General features: G+C 35.9%; 1 protein-coding gene across 2 annotated transcripts in view; it reads right to left on the reverse strand.

Moving 5' to 3' along the window:
- TMEM232 (transmembrane protein 232) overlaps positions 1 to 18,039 on the reverse strand; it is a 166,693-nt gene extending 148,654 nt beyond the window's left edge. For both annotated transcript variants that reach the window (XM_073801920.1, XM_073801918.1), the window contains exons 1-2: positions 17,954 to 18,039; positions 607 to 718 (exon numbers count right to left, since the gene is read on the reverse strand). The gene's annotated coding sequence lies outside the window, so the exon portion shown is untranslated. The remainder of the gene's footprint in view (positions 1 to 606; positions 719 to 17,953) is intronic.
- Positions 18,040 to 23,525: the final 5,486 nt, after the last annotated feature.

Here is a 23,525-nt window from a genome sequence, read left to right on the forward strand (position 1 = left end):
CAGTTATCTAGTGTTAAAGCAAAATCATATGTATATTATTTCTCTGCCAAAACTTAAACTGGATTTAATGAAGAAAAGGTAAAAGAAGGACTTATTTTACTTTCTGTTCTGTTTTTATATGTGTTTGAAATTTTGTGAATTAATGACATATTCTTAAAGAATGTATTTTCTACAAGTTAGGTGAATAATTTGTTACAGAGAAAGAACAGAGTACTCTGTGCATATATAGTGAATGTTTAGGAGACCTTTCTTTCCTCTTTAGGAAACATCATATATCAGTTAACATTTTTTTAGTAAAAAGTGTAATTTTCATAAACAAAAATTTATTTACCAGCCGTTGATATTTTGCTGTGAGCTCTTGGATTAGTGCCAACAACTATATTCTCCAATAATTTATGAAGAATCTTCATCCAAAAAGCCATTTGACATTGAATAATTTGGTCATAAGTTTTAACTTTAATTTGCATTAGTATTTTTAACTATGCCTACTTATGATTAAAGAAAGGTGTATTCTTATCTTTTTCTTTCAATATTTTAGAACAGGTAATCATCCACCAACTGGAAGAGAAAGTTCACATACTAAAGTAATCAATAGTGTGCCATTACCTTACATTTGATAAGGTTTTTTCTAGCTATGTCCAACAGTTCTTCCTCCTCTTTTGGATTTTTTGTTTGGTTGGGTCTCAAGATGAATTCTTTTGTGATTGAAAATGGTGGCCTAAACCAAAAAAGAAAAAAAAAAATCAATAATTATAGCTATCACTTCCAAATAATTAATCAAACATCCAGTGGTTAAGTGTATCTATTTTCTGAAAAAGCACTTTACCTTAATGAGAAAGTTTCACACACACAAAAATCAGTAAAATATTTATGTATATATATGTGTGTGTATGTGTGTGTGTGTGTATATATATATATATATATATATATATACACACACACACACACACACATACATACATACACAGGTCTCCTAGATTGATCTTATCATACTCTTGGATTGAGAAATATAATTTTCATGATATTGAAGAACTCTGTAGCCTTTGAAAAAAATCCAGCATAGCTTCATTACGTTGAAGACTGATTTATCTCCTCACATATTTCAGTGTTGGTTCAATTTAAGCTAAAGCATTATTCCCTCCGTGCAAGTGGAATCAGTCGAACTGTGGCTGAAGTAAAGTAGGCAAGACAGAAAAGATGTATGTAGTAAGGTCAGAGAGGTGACAAGAAGCCATACTAACTTTGGATGAGATGGGAATCTATTGCCGGGTTTTGATAAGATGAGTGGCATAATTCAACTTATATTTTAACAGGATCATTCCGATGCTGTGTTGAGAGCTGGAGGGTGGGGAGGTAGCAAGGGAGAGAGCACATATACACTTAGCTGAGAGGTAATTTGGCTTGGATCAGAATTATAGCAAAGTAATTAAAGCAAAGAGTTTGGATAATGGATATATTTTGACATTAGCTCCAACCAGACTGCCCAATGAATTAGAAATAGGCATGAGAGAAAAAAAAAAAAAAAAAAAAAGGAGTCATGATTAACTGAGTAACGGAAAGGATAGAATTGCTGTTTACCAAGATGGGAAAGGTTGCTAGAGGAGCAGATTTGAGGTGAGGGTAGAGAATAAGTTCAGTATTGGACATGTTATGTTTGAGATGACCATGGCCATCCAAATGGAGACGCAGAGTAATCAGTTAGATATGAGTCTGAATTTGGGGGAAAGGTTCAGGCTAAATATATCAATTTTTGAGTCATTAGCACACATATGGCATTTAAAGCCTTGTGAATGGAAAGGATCCCATGGGCAAAGTGTAGAGAAGGTAGACAAGTATTTCAAAGAGAAGTGAGAAAAGTTGAGGCTGTATGCAAGAGAATGAGTAAAGTGATTATAATGATGTACCACAGCGTTTAAAATGGCATGGAATCAAAAGTGATATCAGTGGAATAGAAAATGGGTAGTAGAGTCAATGAGTTGTTTATGTGATAAAATAACTGTTGGAGTCATACGATTTAAAGGAGTTATCTGAGAAAATAAAACATCTTTCAACAACTTACTGAATTAGTTGCTCTGTGGCATATAGGAAAAAAACACGAATAAAAATCAAATTTTGCCTCTGAGTGACTCATAGTCCAACTGGGAAGACAGATGTATGTAAAATTAATCACAGTGCCACAAGATCACAGGATAAGCAGAGATAAAACCATGATGCTCTGTAAACTAGAGCCAAATATATATCCCAGTGAAGAACAATTAATGAAATGACCAGCTCTTTAACTGTCACCCTAAAGTAGGCATTTATTCAATCATTCAATCAGTAAGCATTTATTGACTATCTCTATGTATCAGGTGCTACCAACCTTGGAACTGGGATACAACGGTGAAACCAACAACCTTGCCCTCAAGCAGTGTATAGTAAAATAGCAGAAGAGTTGAGGTGTTAGAACTCACAAAGTCTGCTAGAACTGGGCATTTGAAATGAATAACTTCATTCTTGACTACCTGTTATCTTGCTCTTGGAGATATGAGGTTAGATGTATATGGTAAAGGTTGGCTGAAAACTCTTTCTCAACAGTCATCTGGGATGACATATCTTTGATCGACATGGACCTACTCCTCGCGAAGAGTCCAAAATAGCTTCAGTCTTCCCATTTGTACAGAGTATTATGGGAATAAGATAGTCCCTTTATCCATTTAAATTTTTCTAATTTTCATTAGAAATTAGATTCTTCAAAAGTATTAACATAACAGTGCTGTTTATAACAAACCAAACATTCAGGGATGCATCCCAACCCTACCGTCTCCAATTCTACCCATTAGAAATAGCCAAGATTAATGGGTCAGTGTGTATCCTCAATGCTCACAAATATAAACCAACCTATGTGTACTGTTTTTAGTAAATAGAACCATGTATGCAACACTGTAGCATGCTTTCTTCATTAAATTTACCAGACATTAAAGTTCAACTGATCCTAACATGCAGTAGTATGGATGTACCCAACAAACGCAACAATGTCTTTATTGACTGACACTTCCCATCACTTCCAGTATAATTTTGGCCATGCTAACTGATTCTGTAATTTTTTAAAATCCTTGTACATAGGCCTGATATTTAGTAGGTGCGCACTATTCTGATTTATCAATCTCCACACTATATCAATAGTTAAACATTTTGATTACCACCTCTGTTTGTAAATATATCTATATAAAGACATCCTAAGAGAATTAAAAGGCAAAACTTCAAATGGAAGAACATATTTTCAACACATGTAACTGACAAAGGGCTCATATCCATAATATAACCAGAATATATGAAGAACTCCCAAACAATAGAAACATAGAGAAGAGGCTTAAACAGGTAATTGACAAAAGAAGAAATCCATGTGGCCAATAACTATGTGAAACAATGATTAACATCATAAATAGGGAAAATCAAATTAAAACCATCTCGTTTAAGCAGATTTCCCTACCACCGACCACAGAAACCCCTCCAAACACACAAAGACACAGCCACACACACACACACACAAATACACACACCTATACACACTCCAAACACACAAATACACACACTATATCCAAGGGAAAATGGATATAGAGAAAAATGCATTTGTATCACTTTATTTTTAAAGTAGAGTAAAGCCTCAGGGTAAAAATAATATCTAATACAATTTCTACGCTTAGAATATATTTTATAAATAATTTTAGTTTTGTCAACTATCTTTCAGTACAGTTGAGGCCTGTAGTGAATCATTAAAATTATGGAAAGCTAATGCTTTCCAGCTTCCTGTACAGAGATTGAGTACCTTAACTGGACTCCCTCAGCTCATGTCAATAAATATTTAACAGGAAATAAATATAGCTTTTTTAACTATTTCATGCCCATCACAAATAGGGGTTATACAAATTAATACTTATTTAATGATAAACATAACCCATGATAAGAAGCAAAAGGAAACTTGAAAAAGTAAATATAGGCATTTGAAAGGAAAATATCTTAACTTCACACATTCTAATTTCTTCAAACTATCAAAAGATTTCACAAAGATAAATGTAATCTACTGTAAGTATATAAGTACAGTCCTGTGGAAAGGTAATGAATTAAGGTCATCATGCCAATTTCATATAAGGGAAATATACTAAAGTCTTCTGACTGCACGGATATCAATCCAAATGACTTTATGTTATCTGTGAATTCAGAACTTTTTTTTAGCTGACAATTCATTTGTTCAATAAACATTTAGTGAAAGCCTCCCACATACAAGATATTTCACTAGATATAATGTGGGCTAAGAGAGGAATCAGGCCTGGCCTCAGTAAATTCACATTCTAGGAGGGAAGTGAGACAAATCACAAATGATGTAACATAAAGGAGACACACTGAAGAAAAAAAAGAAAGGAAATAAAATCCTGTGTCGAGTTTAGAAGGTCATGATTCCAACACTTCCTGATGCTATAATCTTTGCTTAATCATTTAGTCTGTGTGAGCTATAATTGTCCATCTGTGGAAATGAGGACAAAATTTGCAGAATTTTGAAAAACAATGAACTGGAACACGCTGTCTAGTTCCTTACATAGATTCAGCACTGGATAACTGTTAGTTATAAGAATTACTGTTTTTGGTTAAAGATTCAAAAAAGCTTCTTTGCAGAAGTGGCACTTGAGCTGTACCTTGATATGAAGACAGGAACTAGAATGTGACAGATTGGCAATTATCCTTTCAAAATCTTTTCTCTGTTTCTTCCTGGTCACATGATCACACAGCTAGTGCCTATATTTCCCAGTCTTTCTGGCAGGTTGTGAGGAGATACAATATATGCAAATTTCAGGTCACCTTTAACTTAAAGACAGGCCACTTTCCCTAGAATAAAACCTTTTTTTCCTTCCAGTTGACTGGAACACAAAAATGATGCTGAATTGGCTTTGATTAGGCAGATCAGTACAACTATGAGATAATGAGGGTTGTGAGTTTCTCACTGACCCCAAAAGCAGAGCTATCCTGTCAGCCTAGACCCACTGGATTCATATGTCAGATAAATATACTTCTATCTTACTTAAGCCTCTGAAATTAGAGACCTCTTTTTATAGTTGCTTCATATTTACCCTAACACAAGTAGAAACAAAGAAAGAAAAAATAAAGAACAGTCTTAATGTAGCATAGAGAGACAGAATGCTTAAAATCAAGACAGGAAATGAAGATGGAAATGTTAGGTTGAGACACATACAAATGGCACTGAATGGTAGTCTGTGGTAGACTTAAAGCTACCTACATCAGTATCTATTCTCCTCCCTTTCTTACTAAAAGATTCTTGCTTGCAGTTAGGTATGCACAGATGTCTAAGGTTTCAGCCAGTAAAACATAAGTAAAATTCAGAGAGTTCTGGGAAGTCTCCTGAAAAAGTGTATAAACCCTTCTTCTGTCCTTCCTCTATTCTGCTGCATGAAGCACAACTGTGATGTCTGGATTTTCAGCAGCCATAATAGAACATGAAATGCCCTTAAGAGTAAGTCATGTGCAGCAGACCAGCTAGTTATAAGGAATCTAAGTCCTGGATCACCATACCAGCTCTGGACTGACTATATTCAGAGAAATAAACTATTTTTAAGTATCATTGCTATTTTAGATTCTCTTAGTTACAGTGGGCACCAATTCTATATTACACATAGACTTTTGAGTTTTATTTGATAAATAAGAGAATTATTCAGCAGAAGAGTGATGAGATCACAGCTGTGCTTCAGGATGACTAAACTTAAAAGTCCGATGTTGAATGGTTTGGAGTGAGGAGTGACTACTGGTAAACTGTTGGACAATTATTTGTACAATTTAGGTAAGAAGTAATAAAGGTCTGAACTACAGTTTGGGCAATAATAATGACGAAAAGTAAATGAATGTGAGAGATTAGTTGGAAGTTAAATCAATAGGGCTCGATGACTACCAGGATGTGAGAAAAGAAACTGTGAGGGTGGACATAGAGATAATCTTATGGTTTTGGGCCAACATGATTAGTAGTAGAGAGTTGGCATCAAGACAATTAGACGGAAAACTCTGGGCAGATGATCTGTGCCATTCTGGATGTACTGACTGTGATTTACCTGTGAGACAACCAAGTGGAGAGGCCTATAATCCAAGTGAACTTGTGAGGCAGACATTAAGTGGATAAGATCTGGAAATAAAGACTTAAGATTCACCTACATACTCAAAGCTATGAAATCTCAAGAGGAAGAGTATTGAGAAAAAAGAATCAAGGGAGATCTTTGGACAAATCCTACAGGTAGGAGGCAAGAGGAAAAGAATGGTAAATATGATAGGCGATTCAGGGAAATACTACAATGGAATTCAAATATTTGTACAATTTGGGGTGTAAACTTTCTCTGAGAATTGTTCATCACTCATAGTCCCTGCTGGGCCAGTGGGTCTAACTTCTACATTAGCACCATTTGGCTCCATCCTCCCCTACCCTGGCCATAGCTGATAGGGTCACAGTAGACATCTGGCTCACTCCAGGCCAATCCAATCCTCTCTTTCAGGGATTTTAAATAATTAGCTAATATTTTTAATTAGTTGATGTCAGAGCTGATAGTTTATGTAGAGTCAAGAGATGGCTTTTGTTGAAATGTTGTTCAAGACAACAAAATACCCCAAAGCACAGAGCTTTAGAAAAAGATATGTTAGTATTCTGTCATGTTTTTCACGATATGCCTTTGTCTGCATTATATCTTGTTTGCTTTTCCTTTGCAATTTTTTCTCTGATCCCACTTAATGAACATAGAACGTGCTCACTGTTAATTCCATATATTTTGGCACCATTTAACTAGATAATAAGGGTACTACTGCATAGGTAGGGGTTGCTATTTGTAGGCTGTCGGAAAAATGGAGAATATTTTACGTATTAATTTATAAGCGTGATTTACAGATGATGGTCTTTCAGCATGTATTATGCAATGCAACTGTCACGTACTACTAGTTAATGTTATATGCCTCTTCTTTATGGGTATGTAGTTTTATAGCGATATGATCACCATCGTAGCCCTGACCCATGTTTGTTGGATGATTTACTGATGTACAGCCAGAGTTTGTAGTCTAGTATAGATACAGACTATACCTGTTGATCATTTTATCTCCATTGTCTCTTAGAGACACTGAATGAATAAATGAGACCTGGCTATACCTTCCACTCTCAGGTTCCACAAGACAGCCCTACATCCTTCCATTACATTTTTCTTTTGCTTCAGTTAAGCTGAATGTGTGCCTGTTCCATGCAAACAAACAATCCTAGACTGAGATACTAAGCAAGAATAGATTGAAGATGCAGACCATGATCAAAAACGTACATCTTGCAGAGATAAAGACTAAGGACAATGAAAATACCATTAGAGTTAATGTTTAGGAAGTCAGTAGAGATCATTAAGAGAGTACTTTTACTAGATAAATAAAAACAGAATCCAGATTTGATAGTGCTAATAAATAGATGAATTAAAAAATTAATCTGGCTATACCTTTGGTAAGTTTGGTATTATGGGAAGGTGAAAAAATGGAACTGAAACAGATAGAAATTTTGACTAACAACAAACTTGGCTGGTACTTCCTAAAAACCAGAAGTACCAGCACAATTAAAGAATGGTCTAGCCCTTTCAGGTATGTATATGATACAGCTGAATGTGTAAGGAATTCAGGAACAGATTTATTAATCTGAAAGGCATAAATAAAGAGTTGGTGGGAATTTCCTGACAGTCCAGTGGTTAGGGCTCTGCATTTCCACTGCAGCGGACATGGGTTCAATCGCTGGTGGGGGAATTAAGATCACACATGCCGCTCGGTGCGGCCAAAAAGAAAACAAAAAGAGTCGGTGATAATGGCCATATATATAAATTTACTCTATAAATGCCTCCCCTAAATTTAGCAGCCGTGATACACTGATCTTGGGTATGGGCTTTTGAAGTCAGACACTGAAAATATATTTCGTTGTTCCTGATACCTGTGTAATTGATTACAGCATTTTCATATTGTGGATATCCAACAGGTTTTATGGTATGAGGCCAGAAATTGCCATTCAGATTCATTTCTGAAAACATCATATCTATGGTTTGATATATTCTTTTATTAGGTCCTTGTTTTTCTTTAGATCTTAAATTTTGATTCAGTCTTAGCAAATGGAATACTGTCTTAAGCCCTGAAAACGCAAACCCTCCTTCTTGGTAGTTACGAATAAAGAGAACTCTAAACAGATAAGGGGCAAGGGGGCTGTTAATACAGACTGAATTTTGAACAGAAAACCATTTGGAAGAAACTGAAGGCTAAAAAAAATATTTACAAGAATAAAAACCTAGTCCCTTTTCTAAATGAATTCTCTTCTATTTGGAATCATTCTATTCTGCATTTAACAGTCAACGGTCCTTTCAAGGTTGTCTGTAAGAAACATCTAGACTTCTAAAGTTCAATGTCATCTCTTTTTAAATGTAATTATTAATACCAGAAAGGACTGATTGGCTGGCATGGGTAACAGTACCCAAGGTGACATATTTAACTACTAAAGATAGACAACCTCTGCCTGCATTCTTTTGCTTAGAGAAGAATTTCGAACTTTGTCTCTTCAAAGAGGAGTTGAAAATGGGTTCATCTTCCTCTAATGTCCCAAAGAATGGTTTGATGAAATCAAGGACACTCCTTCTTGGGGAAGATCTCACCAAAATTGTAAGGGTAGCAGCATCTCCAAGAAGGAAATGGAGTAGAACCTGGCAACACTTGTTCTCCTTCTGTAACTTGGGTGTCTGCCAGAGAACCCTAAGAATCAGCTGGCTCAGGTGGAGATAGAGATGTTAGGAAGTGGGGTCAGCAAGTCTGAGTGAACACAGCAGGGTCAGTGGAGGAATATTAATAACAACAATAATTTCAGTACTGTACATGAGCAAGGGAATGATCATCCTTTCACTATGTTTTGGAACAATCCCCTAGGATGTAGGCCATTATAGCCAACCCTTCCCTACTCAGCCAACTGGATCAAGGCTTAAAAACAAATTAATTCCTATTCAGTTGCATAGTAAATGAGTCATCTGGCGATAGAATAAAGCTGATGTGATAACCAAAGCTATGGAGCACTGCTTGGAGGCTTCGTTCTAGAAAATTCACCTCAAAAAACACCCAGAAACATTTATTTCAAGGGTGAGGAAACCAGTTTAACTGCTATTAAAAGGACAAGATTATGATAAATTAATCAAGATAGACCTTCATTTCTCTTTCATGCGGCAGACCAAGATAAGCAATCCAGGCTTGATATGGCAGCTCCAGGACATTGGTATCTGTCATTTTATACCTGGTTACTCTGCTATTCTCAACATACAACTTTCATTTCATGGTCTAAGATGTCTGCTCCAGCTGTTGCAATCACATCCTCATTCCAACTAAAAGGAAGAGACACGGAGAGGAACAGGAAAACATACTACTCCTTTTAAAAGGGCACAAAATGCCAGTGGTACATATCCCTTCTGCTAATCCATCATTGGCCAGGATTATACCCATGACCACATCTAGAAACAACGGAAGCTGAGAATTGTATTCTTTAATGGTTGCTCATGTGTCCAAATACAACTTCTATTAATACAAAAGAAGGAGAAAATTGGTATGGGAGGAGGGACAATTAGCAGTCTTTGCATTGGTGATCATAGTTTATCATAAATAGACTGAAATACTGGCACAAACTGCCACTCATGAAGTACTGACTGATAGTTCCTCAGATCATCGTCACTGGCGCTCTATGGGACTAACTTTCAATGATATCCTTTTTGAAGCAAATGGCAGGCCATGGAGGAAAGACTCATTTCATTAGCGCATCACTTTTTTGTGATCCTGACATCAGCTTTCTATGAGGATAAAGGGGGTAATGGACAACATTTGGGATACGATGTGCCTCCTTCCATGGCTAATGAAAAGTTTAGTGCTTTGGTGAATGTGTTGGGGGTGCAGCACGGTGAGAAACAGACTTGAAAACATCCCAGATCTAAAGAGTTTTTAAAACATAAAAGGATAATTGTAGGAAAACATGGTTCCCAGGACAATGGAAGACTAAAGACTGAATAACTATTATAGGACACTTGGGCAATGACTCTACTTTTTCCTCTAGATTAAGCTATGAATAACTGACACTGAGTTGAGTTTAGAGGTAAGAAAAATCTGATGTCTGAAAACATTCCCCCAAATGAAGGCCTTCATGATTAGTGGCTGTACTGGACATACACATTGTGCAGAGTCTCAGACTGACTTGATGCCTGCATAACCTTCATGCCCCCAAACACTGAGCTGCCCCTCCCCTTCCACATTTGGAGTAGCAAGGGCTGGGTGACACAACTTGGAAGTATGGATGAGTGAGCACCTCTGGGGTGAACAGGAGGGAGCAGAGATCAATACCCCTCCTTGAGTCTCCATTTTATGGTCCATTTTGAGATTTTTTTTCTTGAAATCTGTCTTGATAAATTCCAAATGTCAAGTATAGACAAGGCTCTGCTGTGTCTCTTTAAGGCAAGTTGTGATTTAGTGATCAGGGTGGTAATACATCGAGCCTTTTTGCCTCACTTTCCTATTTTTTTTTCAGCTTCACTGAATTGAATTTGTATACCGCAAATCTAGTATTAAAATATTAATCCTCTTCTCATATCCTGCCATCTAGAGATCTGAGCCAAGACAGTGGTGTACGCCCAAGTATAAGAGGACTGTGGTTTCTAAGATCTTGCAAGATCCTACTTACTTTATACAGATAATCTCATAAGTAGCTGCTGATATCGCATTTGGGGCAATTCATCCTAAGGAAATTACACTGCAATATATATACTGAATGTGTTCATGCTCTTTACGGCCTCCCAGCTCCTAAATTACCATATATTGGGCTAAATCATTTGTAGCCAACCCAAATGCTACAAGTACAGATGTCCTAGGTTAAAATTAACAGACTTAATTACAAGGTCTCAACCATTAGAATCACTTAAAAGATTATAGTAATTCAGATAAATGAAAAACAAAGACTACAGATCACAGATCAAATAAACAAATGACAAGAATATAAATATGAGTGTAGAAAAGTTTCTTCCTGCTTCTGACAGCACAAATTTAGAGCCCACACTATAGAGCTATATGGTATTATAAATGTATACATATCAAAATCAATACTATTATATACATATATACTATAAATACGTAATATTTTAACTATTTAGAGCACATTTGTAGAGCACATTTTACTAAATATAAAAGTCAAAAACATTAATAAAAAGGAAAAATTTCAGGCTTTGATATCTCAGGAAGCTTTGAAGACTACAGTCTCCAGATATTAAAAAAATTAAGAAACCCTCAAGAGCAGCTTCTGTGAGAAAGATATAAAATAACCTTTGGTCCAGAAATGGGTGGACTTCAGTACCTCACTTGAAGGATTTACATGGAGCCCTACATGCATCTCCAACAGAACCCACACTAAGCACGCAAAGCTCTTGTTTCTAAGAAGAATAAGTGAAGCAAATACAGTACGAGGTCTATGACAATTCAGGCAATACATAAAAAAACCAAACGTAATGTCTTTTCATGCAAGGTACCAAGATCTCTGCTTCATCTCAAACAGCTGATGCCAGGCGCAGAATCTGGTTTACCTTGATACAAGAGGCCACTGATACAAAACAAAGTGTGTTTTCTAAATGACTGCACAGTAAGAAAAAAAAATCCAGGATTTTCAAGGTGGGGAAAAGTTATAGAAGACTCCCTCCACATTGACTAAATATCCGAGGTAAGAGCAATCAGAACTAATCACTATCCCTTCTCCCAACCTCAGGGAGCTGTAGAAAAGGCCGCCTTGCTGCTCAACAGAGAAGAAAAGAGAAAGAAAAAATAATACACATATATCTGAGAAGATTAGTCTCAACATAGATTTATACCCTATTCATTGGATCAACACAAATTATAAAACCATCATACTTATTTCCACAATATGCTCAAAAGTATGTACAGGCAACCAGAAACTATAAGTCTACATAGAAGATTTGAAGAAAAATAAATGAATTGCTAGAAATGTAAGATAGAGTTTTTAAAATTCAATGTATAAATTGGTAACAAGAGAGAGTTAGTCATGGGAAAACAGAGCACATATCAGAATTATTCAAAATACAGTAGAAAGAGATGAAAATATAGAAAATGGAGACAAAATAAAAGATATGAAATATAAAATGAGATGGTCTAATATACATTCAATCAACAGTCTCAGAAAAAGAGAGAATGGGTTGTCAAGGTAATATCTAAAGGAACAATATCTGATATTTTTTCAGGAATGACAAAAGAGAGACACAGTCCACAGATACAAAAGGCACAAGAAATCTAAGTAGAATATTTTTAAAATTACATTCTAACACATCATAGTAAAATTGCAGGATACAAGAGAATAAGAAATTTTTTAAAGCACCCAAAGTTGGGGAAAACAGATTAAACTTTAAAGAAATAGCATCAAAATTTCAGCTAACTTCCCAACAGCACTAATGGAAGCTGTTAGTGGAACGATATCATCAATGTTCTGGGGGGAAAAACAGTAAAAGTTATAACAGACCAAAGACAATTCCATGTTCAGTTTTAAATTTCTTCCAAAAATAAGAATAAAATAAAGGTATATTCAGACTAACAAAAACTAAGATTTTTCTCAACAACGAAATCTCACTAAGCAAAGTTCAAAAAGTTGTACATCTGGGGCTTCCCTGGCAGTCCAGTGGTTAAGACTCCATGCTTCCACTGCAGGGGGCACAGGTTCGATCCCTGGTTGGGGAACTAGGATCCCCACATGCTGTGCAGCGTGGCCAAAAAAAAATTGTACATCAGGCAAAAGAAAAACCAGATCTAGGAAGTAACAAAGAATGAAAAGCAAGGAAAGTGATGAACAATAAATAAAATATAAAGGAAAATTAACTGCTTAAAATAGTAATGAAGTCTAATGAGATTTAAATTTAAAAAAAACACCACAAAATACAATTTAAGTGTCAGATAAAGTTTCAAAAAAGATCATGCTTAATCATGAAATGTTTAGAGTATTCTTTTTAAATTGAGACTGAGATAAACATGTTTAGAATTAATGAGAGAATTTAGCAGTATTTCCATATGTAAAATCAATACACAAAAATCAATTGTCTTTCTTCTGGCAGCAGCTACAGAAGACATATTTTTTTCAATATGTGCATAAAACTTACAGCAGGATCACAAATACCAAATACATAGGAAGAAATCTAAGAAAAGATAGACAGTACCTCTATAAAAATTTACATCTAACTAAGAAGGTAAAAGACCTGTACTGGGAAAACTAAGACACTGATGAAAGAAATTAAAGATGACACAGATAGAAAGATATACTGTGTTTATGGATTAGAAGAATTAATATTGTGAAAATGACCAAAATACCCAAGGCAATCTACAGATTCCATGCAATCCATATCAAAATACCAATGGCACTTTTCACAATATTAGAACAAATAATTTTAAAATTTGTATGGAAACACAAGAGACCCTGAATAGCCAAAACAATCTTGAGAAAGAATAGAGCTGGAGGTGTCACACTGCCTGACTTCACAGACAAAACTACAAAGCTACAGTAATCAAAATAGCATGGTATTGGCACAAAAACAGACACATAGATCAATGGAAAAGAATAGAGAACCCAGAAATAATCCCATGCACTTATGGCCAACTAATCTATGACAAAGGAGACAAGAATACACAATGGGGAAAAGACAGTCTCTTTAATAAGTGGTGCTGGGAAAATTGGACAGCCACATATAAAAGAATGAAATTAAACATTTTCTCACACCATAAACAAAATTAATTCAAAATGGATTAAAGACCTAAATGTAAGAGTGGAAACTGTGAAACTCCTAGAAGAAAACATAAGCAGAAAACTCTTTAACATAAATTGTTGCAATATATTTTTGGATATTTCTCCTAAGGCAAAGGAAAAAGCAAAAATAAACAAATGGAACCTAATTAAACTTAAAAGCTTTTGCCCAACAAAGGAAACCATTAACAAAAAGAAACAACAACCTACCGAATAGGAGAAAATATTTGCAAATGATATGACTGATAAAGGGTTAATATCCAAAATACATAAACAGCTCATATAACTCAATATCAAAAAAACCAAACACCTTGATTAAAAAATATGCAGAAGACCTGAATAGACGTTTTTCCAAAGAAGACATACAGATGGTCAACAGGCACATGAAAAGATGCTTAATATCCCTAATCAGAGAAATGCATATCAAAACTACAATGAGGTATCACCTCACACTTGTCAGAATGTCTGTCATCAAAAAGACCACAAATAACAAATGTTGGTGAGGATGTGGAGAAAAGGGAACACTTGTACAATGTTGGTAGGAATGTAAATTGGTGCAGCCACTGTAAAAAACTATATGGAAGTTCCTCAAAAAACTAAAAGAAGAACTACCACATGATCCAGCAATTCCACTTCCAGGTATACATCTAAAGAAAATGAAAACACTGACTTGTTCTGGCATTGTTTGGTTTTTCTTTTGTTTTTGTTTTTTTTTTTTAGCCACCCCACGCGGCTTGTGGGATCTTAGTTCCCCAACTAGGGACAGAACAGCACCCTTGGCAATGAAAGCGCAGAGTCCTAACCACTGGACCACCAGGGAATTCTCCAAAAACACTAATTTGAAAACATACATTCACCTCAATATTCACTGGCAGCATTTACAACAACCAAGATATGAAAGCGACCTAAGTGTTCATCAATAGATGAATGGATAAAGAATATGTGGTATATACATATAATGGACTACTACTCATTCATAAAAATTAATGGAACATTGCTGTTTGCAACATGGATGAACCTGGAGGTTATTATGCTTAGTGAAATAAGTCAGAGAAAGACAAATACTGTATGTTATCACTTATATTTGGAGAATAAAAAATAAAACAAACATAAACATAACAAAACAGAAACAGACTCACAGATATAGAGAACAAACTATAGATTACTAGTGGGGAGAAGAAAGGAGGTATGGGCAAGATAGAGGTAGGGGATTAAGACATACAAACTACTATGTATAAAATAAATAAGCTACCAGGATATATTGTACACCACAGGGAATATAAATATTATAACTTTTAAAGCAGTATAATCTCTAAAAATTTTGAATCACTATGTTCTACACCTGAAACTAATATTGTAGCAAACTACACCTGAATAAAATTTTTTTAAATTTTTAAATAGAATATGCAGGATATCACTGAAGAAGAAGAAACTTGGAAAAATCTATCATGTTGACTATTAAATGTTATCACTAAGTGACAGTCATTAAAGCAGTGTGGTAATATTAAAAAGGGACAAAGAGGCCAGTGAAACAGAAAAGAGAGCCCAGAAATATACCCACTATATGTGGACACTTGATTTACATAATCATTGTACTAGAGAAATAGTGAAGAAGGATGTTCTTTTCGATACATGGTGTTGATCAAGCTGGTATGTACATTAAAAAAAGGGAAACTGGACCTGCGCTTAACACCACTAACAAAAATCATTTCCATATGTATTAAAGATAAAACAGTAAGATTTTTTAAAAAATAATGTATAACAATATCTACATGATCTTGTGGTAGAGACAGATTTTATAACCAAAATACAAAAATGACTAATCATTAGACAGAATTAATAAGTTCTGTTTACTAAATGGTATATCCAACAATTCCATTCCTAGTTATGTACTTTAGGAAATAGACTGGAAAATACAATTTTTTGTTGTTATTATTATTATTTTTTGGCTGCGTTGGGTCTTCGTTGCTGTGCACAGGCTTTCTCTAGTTGCGGCGAGCAGGGGCTACTCTTTGTTGCGGTGCGCAGGCTTCTCATTGCGGTGGCTTCTCTTGTTGCGGAGCACGGTCTCTAGGCACGTGGGCTTCAGTAGTTGTGGCTTGCCGGCTCTAGAGCGCAGGCTCAGTAGTTGTGGCGCATGGGCTTAGCTGCTCTGCGCCATGTGGGATCTTCCCGGACCAGGTCTCAAACCCATGTCACCTGCACTGGTAGGCGGATTCTTAACCACTGCACCACCAGGGAAGCCCAGGAAAATGCAATTTTACATTCTTGTATGTTAAAGTACAAAAATGAATGGAAATAATATATGCCACAATTATTATAATTGGAAGGACATGTGGTCAAAGAGCTTCAAGTTTATCTGTTGATCTATTCTTTATTAAAGAAAAATATTTGAATCAAACATAACAATATGTCAACACATAAGTTTTATTATGTACTCTATCATGTTCTTTAAGTTTGTAAAAATTTCTTAAAATCACAAACAATTTTTAAATTATCAACAAACTTTGATCTAGTAACTTAATTTCAGAAACTTTATCCCAAGGAAATAATTTGAAATGCAGAAAAATATTCTATCGTGGTTTAATTTGAAATAGACAAGCACTTAGAAATAACTAAGATGCTTCACAATTCAGTAGTTATTGAATACTTTCTCTTATGCATTTCATGGATTATTATGGCAAATTAAAAGACTATGATTTAAAATCTACAAACAATAAATGCTGGAGAGGGTGTGGAGAAAAGGGAACACTCTTGCACTGCTGGTGTGAATGTGAATTGGTACAGCCACTATGGAGAACAGTATGGAGGTTCCTTAAAAAACTACAAATAGAGCTACCATATGACCCAGCAATCCCAGTACTGGGCATATGCCCTGAGAAAACCATAATTCAAAAAGACTCATGTACCACAATGTTCATTGCAGCTCTATTTACAATAGCCAGGAGATGGAAGCAACCTAAGTGTCCATCATCGGATGAATGGATAAAGAAGATGTGGCACATATATACAATGGAATATTACTCAGCCATAAAAAGAAACGAAATTGAGTTATTTGTAGTGAGGTGGATGGACCTAGAGTCTGTCATACAGAGTGAAGTAAGTCAGAAAGAGAAAGACAAATACTATATGCTAACACATATATATGGAATCTAAGAAAAACAAAAAATGTCATGAAGAACCTAGGGGTAAGACAGGAATAAAGACACAGGCCTACTAGAGAATGGACTTGAGGATATGGGGAGGGGGAAGGGTAAGCTGTGACAAAGTGAGAGAGTGGCATGGACATATATACACTACCAAACGTAAAATAGATAGCTAGTGGGAAGCAGCCGCATAGCACAGGGAGATCAGCTCGGTGCTTTGTGACCACCTAGAGGGGTGGGATAGGGAGGGTGGGAGGGAGGGAGATGCAAGAGGGAAGAGATATGGGAACATATGTATATGTATAACTGATTCACTTTGTTATAAAGCAGAAACTAACACACCATGGTAAAGCAATTATACTCCAATAAAAATGTTAAAAATAAATTAATTGATTTTAAATAAAGACTATGATTATAGGGACCTCCCTGGTGGCGCAGTGGTTAAGAATCCACCTGCCAATGCAGGGGACACGGGTTTGAGCCCTGATCTGGGAAGATCCCACATGCCTTGGAACAACTAAGCCCACGCACCACAACTACTGAAGTCCGCACACCTAGAGCCCATGCTCCACAACAAGAGAAGCCACTGCAAGAGATGCTCACGCACTGCAACAAAGAGTAGCCCCCGCTTGCCGCAACTAGGGAAAGCCCGCGCACAGCAACGAAGACCCAATGCAGCCAAAAATTAATTAAAAATGAATTAAGACTGATTATAGAAAAAATGCTTAGTTTAAAAAGTATAGAATTCAAAATTTTATAAATATATGATCTTTACAAATAATCATTACAAAAAATCATTCCAAAGCTATTTATTTATAAAATAGTAAACCTTAACATTTTTATTCTTAGATATTGAACTATGAGTGATTATTTTTTACGGTTCAATTTTCTGTAACCTTCTAAATTCTACAATATATATGGGTCTACTACTTTAACAATATGAAATTTTTTTCAAACTTACTTTGATTTTTCATAAGAGGAACATACTACTCCATATTTATTAATCACAGATGATTTGTTAGCAGGCATGTTCACGGATCGTAAACCTAAAGAGAAATATTAAATTTTATATTGGAAGACAAATGCACTCACAGTACCAAATAATGCACATCACGCAAATTCATGATTTATGGGGAAAAGGGTGGCAACAAAAAAAATCAGGCTTAAAGGCAAAATTATATTAAGGAAGAATTTAAACTGTCAGACCTAGGAGTCAAACCCAACTTTGAACTGAAAGTCCATGTTATTTCTATGATATTACTATTATAAACTTATCCTTTCATATAATATTCAGTCTTTATTATACTTAACAGTTTTATCATCAAAACCACTGAAAGAACAGCACAGCATAGTAGTTAAGAGAATACAACCAGACTAACTGATTTACTTAACTGTGACTGTCTCCTCACTTGTACAATGGGAATAGTACCTCCTTAGAGAGTTGTGGGAAGAAATAAATAGCTCAATGTATGTAGATCGGTTAGAAAAGAACCTGGCATATGGGAAGCTTTACCTAAGTGCTTGTGATAATCATTAGATTACAAGTAACTTTAAAAAAAAAACAGAAAGCATGGTAAAGTTCTTTTTATGTCTGTTTTTTGTCATTTAGATTACGCTTCCTCTGCTTGCTCTCACATCCAGATTTCTTTCCCTCTTGAAGTATATCTGAGCACATTTATGAGTGTATGACCAAAACTAGGACATACTACCTGTGTTTAGCAGAGTAGTCAAACACGTAATGAAGTAACTGGATAGTCAGACTTACATTGAATTATTTTTCATTTCATTTTTTAAGATAGCTAATTTTTAAAACTGATGAGTCAAGGTTCTGGCAGGAAACAGCACCCTCAAATGGGGTAACTGCATAAAGAGACTTTCCAAAGATGTGGGCAGTTATTCAAGAAAAAAAATATAGTTAAAAAAAACCCAAGATGGTGCCATCCTCAGGCGTAGGCAAGAAGAGGGTGAACTGTCACTACTCTCGGGACTAAGGGGAACAGAGACCCAGAAAGAATAGCTGTAGGAGAGTGGTGCTTAATAAAAATCTTTGGCCTTTGGTGGAGAGATGCAACCGATCTGAGGCTGCCTGCTAAGAAGGAGCCTTCCTGCACTCCACTCCAGTCATCTACCTGTGCTTCCCATTTGCTAAACCAAACTAGAAGCCAGAAAGTTCAAGGCAAAGTGGAGAAGGATGGAAGGTAGATCTGGAGGGGCAATGGGAAAATATCCAGCAAAGCAGATTATAAACATAAAACATCATTATCTATTGCTATTGCTTACAGCAAGGTCTGCTTCTTATAATCTATATCCATTAGAATAGAGCAAATGCATTTTTAAGTCAGCAGCTGCACTGAGCTATTACAGGAATGTCATTCAGAGTTGGCCTAACTTTAATATAAAATACAAGTTATTTTCAAGTAGGATTGATATATTCAGGAGTTTCTTCTTTTAACAGTTAACATCACATGGAGTATTTCCATCTTAAAAGGCACTTAGGAAAATAACTGCAAACAATTATTAATGAATTCATGATAAAATACATGTAAGCACAGAATAAAGCTGTAGAAACGACTTGATAAATCTAGTAATAAATGTTACAAATTACATAAGTACATAAGTATTCATTATGAATCATATAAAATTATGAAGATAGATGTTTAAGCAGACTAGGTAGACAAAGTCTGCAAAAGACGACAAAGGAACCCCAGCACTCATAAAACATTACATATTTCAGAAATAGAGCTTAGAAATACAAACGTCAGTCAGACATACTCTTAGATAAATTTAAAACATTTAATGCCAAATGAATAGAAAATAAAAAGTACAGGCCAGGCCACCCAGAGAAAAATAATTGATGAGAAAGTGAATTGAAGGCAAATGGGTCTTTATGTGCTTGTGTTAGGCATATTGACCTAGAGCTTTTAGCTGTCTCCTGATACATTTCAGAGGACTGACTAAGATTAGTCATACTTTTCGAAATTGCGAAAGTTAGGGACTAATTATTTTAGAAATTCTCCCTTGATCACTGAACCTACTATCCAAAGAGTCCTCACATCTGTGGGTAAAAGTGATGGGTATTCGCACCATCTACTCAACATGCAATTCCACGACATCCTGTTGATGAGACTTCCCCAGACTGGATGGGTAGAAAGTGTCAAATTGCTGTAAAAGACATGCTTACTTTCGATTTCTGGCGTATCTTAGGAGTACCTACCTTGGGAGTAAAAGTGCTTAACGAACACTAGTTTATGAACCACTATTTGAATAGTACTGTGATATATGAGAGAGATAATAAGACTCCCTAATATATTTTATTAGTTATGATTGCTTTTGGCTAAGAGTAAAAGAAACAGTAACCAAATAATCTCAAATTTCCGAAAAGATCCAAGTCTTCAGAAATGTCTCCCACACAGATGTTGGAATTAAATGCTCAGTCAGGTAACTAAACAAAGAAAATAAGATTTAAAATGACTTCCCTTCTCCGCCCGCCAAAAAAAACCCTCAAAAAATAGAACATAAAAATGTTATCAACTTTCACAAAAGTTTTAGTTTTTCCATAAGAATATTCTTCAAATTCTCAGTACCTTCCAAAACCTTAAGTCATCAACAAGGAATTGTTATTGTTACTATTATTGTATGTGCAGCTGGGCTTTTTTGCACTGTATTAATAAAACCAGAGTCACACATATTAATCATTAGTCAAGCTAAAACATTCAACTTCTAATACACTATTTGATAAAATGGTTTTTTGAACCATTTATTAAAGCCTACAGGGGAGATCATCTGTACCATTTTTATGCCTCCCCAGGACAGTTATATGTAGTGATGTTGACTTCCGAATTGTATAGAAAGAGACAAACACAGTTGCCTATCTCATGCTCTTTAGTAATCTTATGAGACAGTGTGGGACCTGGTACCCTTCACTGCAGGGCTTGCACCTGGACAAACATCTCCAGCGAAAGAATACAAAGAAACTATAAGGGACTAAAAATAACTGCATGCGCACACACTTGGGGCAAATTATGAACAATTACATACAAAAAGGCCACAAATCAACTGTCATCTCTGAGGTGCCAAGAGGAAAAGCAGGGTACCGTGCATGATCCCTGCACACAGCACCACCAAGGGGGTGGGCAGACCACCTAAGCCACCCCTGCAGCCCCACCCACGGACCCACCCTTAGCCCTCACCCCACTTAAGGAACCTGCCCGCCCTCTTCTGGGAGAGTGAGCAAAGGCGCCTGTTTTTGTTTTCACTCCCTTGTGCTGCCTGAATTCTTCATCTGGCCTCATCAATTTCTATTGATTTAAGAGTCCAAGGACCAGAGCCAGTAACACCCAGATCACCTTAAAACAGGAATAGAAAATTAAAGTGAGGCCAAATTATTTTTAGTTTATGCTATCAATACAAAAACTCATTTCATTTATACTGCTGGGAAATCACAATTAAATGTAAAGAGATTAAAACAGACTTGTTAAATTGGATTATTTCACATGTAGATCACTGTCAAGAAATAACCATGTTTCCTGAATCAGCAAAATGTGATGTAAATGTAAAAATGAGCTTTTTTATAAGTTAAATAGATCTTTACAATTTAAATATCCTTTTATTCTCTATGGTACCCAAAAATGCAGGGTACTGACCGAGTTTGTGGATTGAAATGGAAACAAAATCTTAAAGACTGGATCAAAAGATCTTAAAATTGATCTTTTTAGATAAAGTCTTCCCTCAAACTCTGAAAAGAAAGGTTAAAAAAAAAAAAAAATCAGGGACTTTCCCGGTGCCACAGTGGTTAAGAATCCGCCTGCCAATGCAGGGGACACGGGTTCGAGCCCTGGTCCAGGAAGATCCCACGTGCTGTGGAGCCACTAAGCCCATATTCCACAATTACTGAGCCTGCACTCTAGAGCTCTCGAGCCCGCGAGCCACAACTACTGAAGCCCGCGTGCCTAGAGCCTGTGCTGCGCAACGAGAGAAGCCACAGCAATAAGAAGCCCGCACACCGCAACTAGAGAAAGCCCGCGGGCAGCAACGGAGACCCAACGCAGCCAAATATAAATAAATTAATTTTAAAAAAATCATCATTTTTGACATCAACTATTCTAAGACCTGCCTCTTCTCTTGCTCTAATTTCTTAGCATATACAGCGTTCCACTAAAGAGTATGATCTTGCAGTGACTCATGTTTTCTCTACCACCTTCCAGAGATGATTTTCAATAATTTAAATAGATTGTGAATATTTACCTTGCATATTTATCTGAAGTGGGCAAATAAACAGCTTGTTTTACCTTTTACTTACATCAGACGCTATTTTTATATTAAATGATATTTACCCTTATATTTATTCCAGTGCACACGTCTGGAATCTAGTTTCTGTTATCCCAATGCTGAGATAATCTTTCCAAGGCTGACAATGATCTCCAGGTGGACAATTCAATTATGAGTTTTCAGTACTGATCTCATTGATCCTTCTATAGTTACTCTGTCTACCATCCCTTCTAGAAATAAATGTCATTATCATTTATTATGACATTCCTCCCTTGGCTTGTCTCCCTGCCTCTGTGAAGTGTCCTTATCAGTAATAGATAAGTGTGCAAGTGCAGGGATCAACAGCTTACTTTAAATTCTGTTTCCAGCACAGATTATGTCTGTTACTGTGCAAATTACTTAACTTTCAGATGCCTCAGTTTCCTCATCTGTAATATAAATATAAACATAAATATTGGGGCTTCCCTGGTGGCGCAGTGGTTGGGAGTCTGCCTGCTGATGCAGGGGACATGGGTTCGTGCCCTGGTCCAGGAGGATCCCACATGCTGCGGAGCGGCTGGGCCCATGAGCCATGGCCACTGAGCCTGCGCGTCCGGAGTCTCTGCTCCGCAGCGGGAGAGGCCACAGCGGTGAGAGGCCCGCATAACGCAAAAAAAAAAAACAAAAAAAAACATAAATATGAATATAAAAGTGTCTTCTGTCCTTATTATCCAACTGGAGAGTACAACTCATTACTATTTGTTCTTTGTGTAATACTCTTCTAACTAATCATATAAATGTGTTAAGTAATAAACACTTTAGACAAAATTATTACATAATTAATACAAAGTATGGATAGAATTGATAATTTTTAAATCTGGGTTAAAAGTAAATGGGGATTCATCTACTAGTCTCCCAACTTTTCTTTTCTGCATGATTTTAAGCTTTTATAATCATATATATATGTGTGTGTATGTATGTATATATATATATACACACACACACACACACACACACACATATATATATATATATATATTTTTTTTTTTTTTTTTTGGTCACACCATGAGGCTTGCAGGATCTTAATTCCCCGACCAGGGACTGAACCCTGGCCCTTGGCGGTGAAAGCACCAAGTCCTAACCACTGGACCGCCAGGGAATTCCCTATAATAAAATATTTTAAAGTACTGGTTCACAATTACATAGATTTAATCAATTTTTCTCAGCATTTAACTAAAAATCACAAGGCTACCATATTTATATATAGATACAGTATATGATATATA

Source organism: Tursiops truncatus, chromosome 3 (genome assembly GCF_011762595.2).
Source record: "Tursiops truncatus isolate mTurTru1 chromosome 3, mTurTru1.mat.Y, whole genome shotgun sequence".
NCBI classification, from domain to species: domain Eukaryota; kingdom Metazoa; phylum Chordata; class Mammalia; order Artiodactyla; family Delphinidae; genus Tursiops; species Tursiops truncatus.